Raw genomic sequence first — 10645 nt, 5'->3', positions numbered from 1 at the left:
CGTCTCACCCAGTCCTGCCTCTCTGGCCACCTTCTAATTAATTTCCTTTCAATGTCTATGAATCTGTGTGCCGGATCACTAATATAGTATATATCACACTCATTTTGTAAAATTTTAGGAAGAAAAGGCCATGCTAATAACATGCCAATGCTATACTACTACTAAAAATATAAAGAAGATTTAGAAAAGGATTGATATGGAAGTCAATTTCTGTGATATTGCATCGTTCCTTTTTATTTAGCCTCAGAAAATTTAGAAAAGTTAACTAGTAAAGAAAAGGAGTGACCTACAGAAGTTGATATAACCCCTCATATATATATCCTATCTAATAATAGACAAACATGGTAATTGACCATACCTTCGCTACACTTCCCATTGGCTAATCAGAGTGATATGCAAATTAACTGCCAACAAAGATGGCGGTTAATACTGCAACCCTAGAAACCATTAAGAAGTAATTGCTGTTGTTTTTCCTAAATTACATATGAGAAAACTGAGAGAGCCAGTAAGTGGTAAAACAAGGGCTTTGGGACCCAAGTAGTTTGTTTTCAGAGCCCATTAGCTTCATGACTATCTTATACTACAGTTATCTGCAGAAACGGAATAAATCTGATAATAATATAAGCAGATGCTGTTAACCATGAAAACATTAACTATCTGAAAAACAGGTGTTTACCAGAATCAGTCTGTCCTTCTTCTGAGCAAAGAGCCAAAGCGTTTGGATTAGGGAAATAGTGTATCTTTTTATTTCATTGATTTCATGGCATTCCTCTGATCTGAATGAACAGTAATTCTCCATTGCTTCCAGAGTGCAGGTGTGAGCTGATAAGCTGAACTGGTTATGGTTGGACTCTGGTGGACCAGTTACCGTTTTATTTGACCATTGATTCAGCTTATCTGCCCGACCACAAGGTGCTAAAGGAAACTGAGTAAGCGACAGTGATAGATGTAAACAAAGCCTCCCCTTCAGCAGGAAAACTTACCCACAAGACTTGCATCAGCAGTTCTTCCTGGAGAGTCAAGTGTTCCTCTGTGTGGGCAGCTGCTGTCAGTGGTGATGCCTGAATCTGTGTGTGAGGATGCCACTGACATGAGGTGTACACCGAACATGTTAGCCAAACCATAAATAAGGGGTGTCTAGACCCACTGAGAAAAGAGATGTTAATTTTGATAATTCTCTATTTCGAATAGCTTGGAAAAAGAGATGTAGTGCCACAGAGGGCCACAGTGTGGCAGCATAGAAGGGGAAAACAAAAAAAACACACACGTTAAAACAGAATTGTCCATGGAATCCAGGGCTTAATACCAGCAGCCTTTCCAGAAAGAAAGGGGGCTCACACTCGACAGGGAAGGGTTTCTGGCTGCCTAAATCAGGTTAGTAGTTATCCACCAGTTGGAAATTTAATCTTAGACATTTGTCATTTTTCACATCCACAAACTTCTAAGTGTATGAAGCTGCTTTGATAGAATTTGTGTCACAGGGAAAGTCATAATTTAGTCATTAGCCTAAGGCTTGTATTGTTTACCCTGTTACATAAGTGGAGGCAGATGAATGGAAAAGGGGAAAGACACAGGAGCATGTTTAGATTAATTCTACCAAATTTTATTTCCCCCAAAATAAAAAAACTGATAGTCCCAGGACACGACCATTTGGTTGAACCCAGTGAATTGTCTCTTCTAATCATGTATTTTCCTTCACCTTTTCTTTCTCTCCTTTGGAGACCTTCACCCAAGATCAATGAGGAAACCATAGAATAGCAAATGGTCTGGATTCCTTTGGCCTTTGGATTATGCCTTGGCAAGAATTATCAGCCACAGTAGCCAATCAGCTAATATAGGTTGGGTTTGTCTCTGCAGTGTGAGCCTAAATGTAAAGGTTTTAGGGCATCTGAGAGCAATGAGGAGTGGGCTTCTTTAGCTTTGGAGTAACGTTCTCAATCTCATATGCTTTGCGTGGGAAAAGAATCTCTACAGAGCTATAAAGAAACAGTTGTCCTGAGCTGCTTATTCATAACATTTCAGCCAGTTTTTTATAGGCTTGAAAGTAAATCTAGGTAGTAAAGTAAGCTAGAATTTGGATTTTCTTTAAAACACTGAAGCCAAACTTCTTGAGTAGAGTTGTCTCTTGGTGTCCACCAGGGATTGATTCCAGGACCCCCAAGGTTACCAAAATTCACAAATGCTCAAGTCCCTTCTATAAAATGGGGTAGTACTTGCATATAACCTAGGCTTATCCTCCCATATACCTTAGTCATCTCTATATTACTTATAATACCTAATATATTGTAAATGCTATGTAAATAGTTGTAAAGTATTGTTTAGGGAGTAATGACAAGAAGAAACTTTATACATGTTTGGTACACATTCATCCACATAGTACACGTCAGTAAAATGTAACATTTTTTTAATATTTAAAAAATATTCGTTATATCTGTGGATGCAGAGGGCTGACTGTATTCAGGAATACTTCTTGACAGCAACAAGGGAGATAGCTATTTCATCTGGCTTGTATCTCTTTCTAGTTGTCTGTTCCTTTCATTTGTATGACATACATGGGTTTATTGAAGCTCCATGTAATTATGAGGTAACTTTATGGGGGAAGCTATTACTGAAATGGCAGAGCAGATTGGAAGAGGCTATGTATCATTGACTATAGTGTAGAAAAGCTACTGCTAGACACTTGAAAAATCTAACTCCATTTTTTTAACGTGAAAGAAAAATAAATGTAAATCCTGAAGTGATTTATACTAAATACAGTTATCAGAACTAGAAAATGGTAAAATTTTGCATTCTAATTCCCCCCTCCCATTTATAACTCTCCTTCTATACTGATAATTTGTTAAACATCTCATCTAAGGTCAACTTTGGCAACAGATTCATTGGAAAATGATAGGAGAGAAAGCAGAGCATGCCAGTAGGATAGAATCACACATTTATCTTCAATTGGAATTGTTTTTGCAGCAGTCCACAGAGTTATCCAGGAGTGATTCTCTATGTCTCTGAAAATGAGTATTCAAAGCATTGATATAAAATTTACCAGGCAGGAGTAGGAATAATATGAAGTTACATGCTCCTCAGGAGCCAATAACTCTTGTGACAAACCATAGACAGCTTCTAGTTTCCTGCATGGACATACCTGTTACAGGAATCACCAGATTCAGGGAAGCCCAAAGGTATGTTCTATCCAGTATTTTATTTCCCTTAATCCAGATTCAGACCACCAAATTTAGTCATTTCTGTAATAACTATGTCCTAGTAACATAGTTGATAGCTCATGTTTATCAATAGCTAAACAACTCAGGAAGAGCGGGAAATGATTGTTTTTAATTGCATATCCACAAGACATGATAGAAAATAATAGATTGATTTTAAATTGAGAAGATTGTGAAATGCTAGAATAAGTAGGTTACAATTTATTTTTTATATACTCTGTGGACCCATGGAAAAATAACACATTTAAAAGAGAAAACAAAACTGAATCATGTGACATGTATAGAACTTTCCTGGATTAGGGCTTAGAAAATGAAAAAAAAAAGTCATTTTCACATAGAGCTTTAAGGTGTTTGATCTTAAGCCTCTGTTTGTTGAACTGAACTAGGTTATTTATCAACCAAAAAGGAGCTCACTTTTATTACAATATTTATTTCATAAATATTTTCCAAAGACTGTTGGAAAGACACTATCTTCCAAATAGCCATCATTTGTCTCTCCGGATCCATTCTGAAATGGTAAATTTTATGTGTCAACTTGATTGGACTAAGGAATGCCCATATATTTGATAAAACATTACTTTTGGGTGTTTCTGTGTGCATCATTTTTAAAAAGATTTGGATATGCATTAGTACACTAAGTAGAAGAGATCCAACAGCACCAATGTGGGCTGGCATCATCCAACCCATTAAGGGACTGAATAAAAAGAATTAACGAAGGAAGGGAAAGTTTGCTCTTCTGTCTGAGCTGGGACATCCATCTTCTCTTGCCTTCAAGAATCAGGGCCCCTGATTCTTGGGCATTTGGCATTTGGACTTGGAAGGGGACTTACACAATTGACCCCCGCTCTCAGGCCTTTAGACTCAGACTCACACCATTGGCTCTTCTGGCTCTCAGGACTTCAGACTTGGAATGAATTGCACCACTGGCATTCCAGGTTCTGCAATTTGACTGCAGATCCGGAGGATTCTTGGCCTTCATAGTCATGTGAGTCAATTCCTTTAACAAATCATATATATTATGTTGGTTCTATTTCTCTGTAGAATCTTGACTAATATATGGCTAAGACACATTCTCTGTCCTTCTCTACCCTATTCTCTGACCTACATGGACTTCACCAACGGAATCCCTTGTGCTCTGGCTTCTGACAGAACTCAGCTAATTAGGGGACTTGGCAGGATATTGAAGGGAGGGAGGAAAGTGAGATTAGATATTGCATCTCTTTGGCCTTTTTGGTAATTGGTCATTGTGTAACTATGTCCCTTGACTGAAGGTCACTGCTTCTCTCAAAGTGTTGTTCTGTATGTGACTTTCCCTTGGTTTCCAGAAATGACTCTCACTTCTCATTCTTTCCAGCCTCAGGGTGGTAACAATTTCACTATTACAAGCACAGCAATACTGAACTATCCTCTGTAGTTTCACTATATTCTATCTACAACTTGATACAATAGTCTCTTTATTAAAATCTCCCTCTAATTTTCCTTAGTTGAGTGAACCTCTGGTTCCTGCTGAGACATGGTAACAGAAATCCTCTTCACAAATATTCTTTTGATTTTGTCTATACTACTTTACTTACAATGATGGGGCCATTTAAAAATCATCCTCTCTAAAGTGATGTAGGAAATAGTCTCCACATTTTTCGTGTTATCTTCTTAATAACAGGTAGTTAAGAAAACAGCTTTTCCCTAGAGAGTAGAAGATCATTTTTTAACCCATTTCCTAGTTCAAATTATAATGATATCAAATTTCAAAAATTGTTATGTGATTTTATGTTGTTTTCAGGGGAAAAAAAATAGAAACTATCCAGAAATCCTAAGAGTCTATGAGACTTTATTTCTTACAAATGAGAACACAAATTTCATGAATAATTAAATTATGTTTCTCAAGGAATAACAAGTGAGATAGTAATACTAAAGGAATCAAATGTATTTCAATATTCAATAGTTTCAGCCTCCAGCTACTCTTTAATATGTCAAAAATAGAAATACATGTATATGCCATGCAAATTTATAAACTAGCATAAAATGCAATTCTAGTATAGGAATGGCATTTCTTTCATAATTAAAGCACATCCATTTTACTATTCTTGCTATGGAATTTTTCTTTCTGTTCTATATTCATAAAAAATCTCTAGCTTACAAAATTATTGAAGTTTTTCAAATTCTGGCTTACTATTTATGGATTTCAATTAACTGCTTAGATTTAAATGATTACTTTTCACCTCTGGTAGAATCTAGACATTTTATGTTTTTAGTCAATTTTTTCTCTGATAATATATGCTTCTTACTTGTATTTCATTAATTCCTTAAAGGTAAAATATAAAGTCTTCATAAGAAAAAAAATGACATTTTAAAAATAATTGCTACCCCCTCATTTTATATAATTTCCTTTTTTGTAGTTCACAACACAATTTGAAAAAAGTAGTTATGCTCCTTGAAATAATAGATGAAATTATGTAATTAATTATCATTTTATGAACTCACATATTACATTTACTTGACATCTCAAGTTAATATATTGATTTTCTTTTACTTGAGTTCTAATCTTATCTGGTTCTAAAAGTGAATTCCCATTCACATTTTTGAAACACTTTTCCCCAAATAATTTTCTCATGTAAGGTCAACTTATATGGCACCAGAAAATGATAGGAGAGAAAGCAGAGCATGCCAGTAGGATAGAATCACACATTTAACTTAGGGGTGCATATATCTTTGCGTATAAATGATTTTGAGTTTTTTGGGTATATACCCAGGAGTGGGGTTGTTAGGTCATATGGCAGCTCTATTCTTAGTTTTTTGAGGAATTGCCAGACTGCTTTCCATAGTAGTTGTATCAGTCTACATTCCCACCAGCAGTGAATGAGGGTTCCCTTTATTCCAAAACCTCTCCATCACTTGTTATTGCTAGTATGGTTGATAATGGCCACTCTAACAGGGTCTACAAGGATAATATAACCCTGATACCAAAACCTGGCAAACATAACACACACAAAAAAGAAAAGAACAGACCAATAGCTCTGATGAATACAGATGCAAAAATCCCAAACAAAATACTAACTAATTGAATACAACAGTAGATTAAAAAAATAATACATCATGATCAAGTGGTATTCATTCTAGGCGCACAAGGATGGTTCACCATTCACAAATCAATCAATATAATATACCACATTAACAAAAAAAAAGATAAAAATCACATGATCTTGTCAATAAATACAGAAAGAGCATCTGATAAGATACAACATCCATTTGTGATTAAAACACTCAATAAAATAGGAATAGAAGGATAGTACCTCAACATAATAAAAGCCATATATGATAAACCCTCAGCCAATATCATACTCAATGGCAAAAAAAGAATTGCCAGACTGCTTTCCATAGTAGTTGTATCAGTCTACATTCCCACCAGCAGTGAATGAGGGTTCCCTTTATTCCAAAACCTCTCCATCACTTGTTATTGCTAGTATGGGTTTTTTAAATTAAATTTTATTGGGGTGACATTGGTCAACATGAACATATATAGGTTTCATGTGTGGATTTCTAAGTTACAAAACCTGTGTATAGCACCATGTGTCCACCACCCAGAGTCAAGTCTTCTCCTGTCACCTCATATAGGTCCCTCTTCTCCCCCCACTCCCCAGCAACCACACACTGCTGTTTGTGTTCATAAGTTTCAGTTTTATATCCCACATATGAGTGAAATCATATGGTTCTTAGCTTTTTCTGTCTGACTTATTTCCCTTAGCATAATGTTCTCAAGATCCATCCATGTTGTTGCAAATAATGCTATTTCATTTTTCTTATGCCTGAGTAGTATTCTATTGTGTACATGTACCACATTTTATTTATCTAGGCCTCTATGGCAGAGCACTTTGGCTGTTTCCATGTCTTGATCACTGAAATGAACATAGGGGTGCATATATCTTTGCGTATAAATGATTTTGAGTTTTTTGGGTATATACCCAGGAGTGGGGTTGTTAGGTCATATGGTAGCTCTATTCTTAGTTTTTTGAGGAATTGCCAGACTGCTTTCCATAGTAGTTGTATCAGTCTACATTCCCACCAGCAGTGAATGAGGGTTCCCTTTATTCCAAAACCTCTCCATCACTTGTTATTGCTAGTATGGGTTTTTTAAATTAAATTTTATTGGGGTGACATTGGTCAACATGAACATATATAGGTTTCATGTGTGGATTTCTAAGTTACAAAACCTGTGTATAGCACCATGTGTCCACCACCCAGAGTCAAGTCTTCTCCTGTCACCTCATATAGGTCCCTCTTCTCCCCCCACTCCCCAGCAACCACACACTGCTGTTTGTGTTCATAAGTTTCAGTTTTATATCCCACATATGAGTGAAATCATATGGTTCTTAGCTTTTTCTGTCTGACTTATTTCCCTTAGCATAATGTTCTCAAGATCCATCCATGTTGTTGCAAATAATGCTATTTCATTTTTCTTATGCCTGAGTAGTATTCTATTGTGTACATGTACCACATTTTATTTATCTAGGCCTCTATGGCAGAGCACTTTGGCTGTTTCCATGTCTTGATCACTGAAATGAACATAGGGGTGCATATATCTTTGCGTATAAATGATTTTGAGTTTTTTGGGTATATACCCAGGAGTGGGGTTGTTAGGTCATATGGCAGCTCTATTCTTAGTTTTTTGAGGAATTGCCAGACTGCTTTCCATAGTAGTTGTATCAGTCTACATTCCCACCAGCAGTGAATGAGGGTTCCCTTTATTCCAAAACCTCTCCATCACTTGTTATTGCTAGTATGGTTGATAATGGCCACTCTAACAGGGTCTACAAGGATAATATAACCCTGATACCAAAACCTGGCAAACATAACACACACAAAAAAGAAAAGAACAGACCAATAGCTCTGATGAATACAGATGCAAAAATCCCAAACAAAATACTAACTAATTGAATACAACAGTAGATTAAAAAAATAATACATCATGATCAAGTGGTATTCATTCTAGGCGCACAAGGATGGTTCACCATTCACAAATCAATCAATATAATATACCACATTAACAAAAAAAAGGATAAAAATCACATGATCTTGTCAATAAATACAGAAAGAGCATCTGATAAGATACAACATCCATTTGTGATTAAAACACTCAATAAAATAGGAATAGAAGGATAGTACCTCAACATAATAAAAGCCATATATGATAAACCCTCAGCCAATATCATACTCAATGGCAAAAAAATGAAAGCTTTTCCCCTAAGATCAGGAACAAGACAAGGATGTCCACTATCACCACTCTTATTCAACATAGTAGTAGAAGTCCTAGCCAGAGCAGTAAGCCAAGAGAAAGAAATAAAAGACATCCAAATCAAACAGCATTTCTCCATAATTTGGCTGTGCTACAAGGAAACAGAGCTGATTGAGTGGTGGTCACAACTTCGAATATTTGGATTGTCTTCTGACAGAAGTAGTTTACATTTGATTCTAAAAGACCCAAGAAGCAGAGGCCAGAGGCAAAGATGGTTGTCAGAAAAGTTGAAAATGGGCAGTTTATGTTCCCCTTGTTTCTTATAACCCAGAATATATGTTGGCTCTGATATAAAAAGCAATATGTACATATTGGTCTATATTTCAGAGAATATTTTGCAATCATTAGAATAGCATCCCAAACTTTTAAGACTTTTTTTTTCTGAATTGCTGCTGTAATAATCATTACAGTCTTCCATAGGACTAATGGTTTGGGGAAGGGGTAAACATAAAACATATGAGCTTTAATAAATTATCTTTAAATTTAATTAGACAATAATTTCTTTGGACAGAAATAATATTATTGTATGAGAAGCAATAATAATGAACAAAAGTATTCAGAAAACTCAAAAATGGTAGTGCTGATGATATTAGTATGTTTGCAGATGAAGAAAATCTAAATCAAGGCTGAGTTTCTATTCCAATGGGAACAGACATCTGATCTTTCCACAATAAAAAGTGTCAAAAGTCACTGCCAATCAACCAATAGGTTAACTAGTTCTTGTAGAATGTGACACCGTGTTGAAGTACAGGATTAAATGTTGCTGCTAGTTAAATGAAATATCACAGTACAGTGACTTGGTTCATATTGGGTTGTCATCTGTTGTTTCTGGTATGTTCTTTACTCTCTATTAGGTCCATATATTATGCCAAAGCTATTTCTTAAATTGATACATTTACTTGCCTAAAAGGACTAGATTCTCTACTATAGTTGTCTTATTAACACTTGCCTCAAGCTCTATCTTCCTCTGATCAGCTACAGACAGATCAAGCACCATTGATTCTCTAGGTAATAAACTTGTACAGTAGCCTACATTTTCACTTTCTGAAATTTTTACAGTAAAACCTCAATATAAAGAACTAATTTGGGTGAGGAGGTATCCATTTTTAGCCAAAGGTCCATTATATAATAAACTTGGTTTTCTGAATGTGTATGTTAAAAAATTGAGAAATTAGTTTACTGTTTTATGAAGACATGTTTGTTTGTGTAATTAAAATTAAATATGCATGAAAAGTTTAATTTGACAGAACAGTTTTCTATATGTGTTACAGTAATTATAATTTTATGCTGAATAGGTCTAGTAAAAGCTTGCATTCACCAGTCACCAGAGTAAACAAAGGAACATGGCTGGGGTGTGGAGAGTACACATCTGACCATTGGCCACAGACTTAAAACTGCTGCACAAAGTCAACCACACAACAACAAAACCAATTATCCCTTGCAATGAAATTCGGGGAACATTATTTATGAGTGGTGAATCTTGGATTTAAATATGTAGACTGTAGTTGTAGATATGTAGTATTTATTTATGTTGGCAAACTTACTAAAATGTTTTTTCCAACGTGTGGCCTATCTGGCAAAATTTGTTAAAAATGAAGGAGGAGAAACCAAGATGGCGGCATAGGTAAACACCTGAAATTGCTGCCTCGCACAAATACTTCAAAAATACAACTAAAAGACAAAACAGACATCATCCAGAACCACAGGAAGGCTGGCTGAGTGGAAATTATACAACTAGAAGGAAAGAGAAAAGCACACTGAGACTCAGAGGAGGTACAGAACTAAAGTGCAGAGGTAAGGAGGCGCTAGAGGAAAGGGCTGGCAACTGAGGACTCGGTTGTCTTTTACAATCGGGAGGGAGACACACGCTCCTGCTCTGAACTCCAGTTCCTGGCTAGTCTCTGGGGACCCATACTCATATGGGGAGAAACTGGACTGTCTGGCAGCAGGCGGAACTTGAGGGCAGCTTTCTCTCAGAGGTGCTTGCAGCGATTACCCCAGGACACTGAGACCCAGGGCCTCTTAGGGCAGGACTGAGGATCAGCCATAGCTGTTTGCTCCACCCTGTTGATTCCCTGAGTCCCTGCCCCACCCAAGCTGCTAGCAGAGGCTTTTGCATTATGAATGGGCTGGCCCTTTGGGA

This window comes from Myotis brandtii, unplaced genomic scaffold (genome assembly GCF_000412655.1).
Source record: "Myotis brandtii unplaced genomic scaffold, ASM41265v1 scaffold479, whole genome shotgun sequence".
In the NCBI taxonomy this organism is placed as follows: domain Eukaryota; kingdom Metazoa; phylum Chordata; class Mammalia; order Chiroptera; family Vespertilionidae; genus Myotis; species Myotis brandtii.
This window is presented reverse-complemented; position numbering follows the sequence as displayed.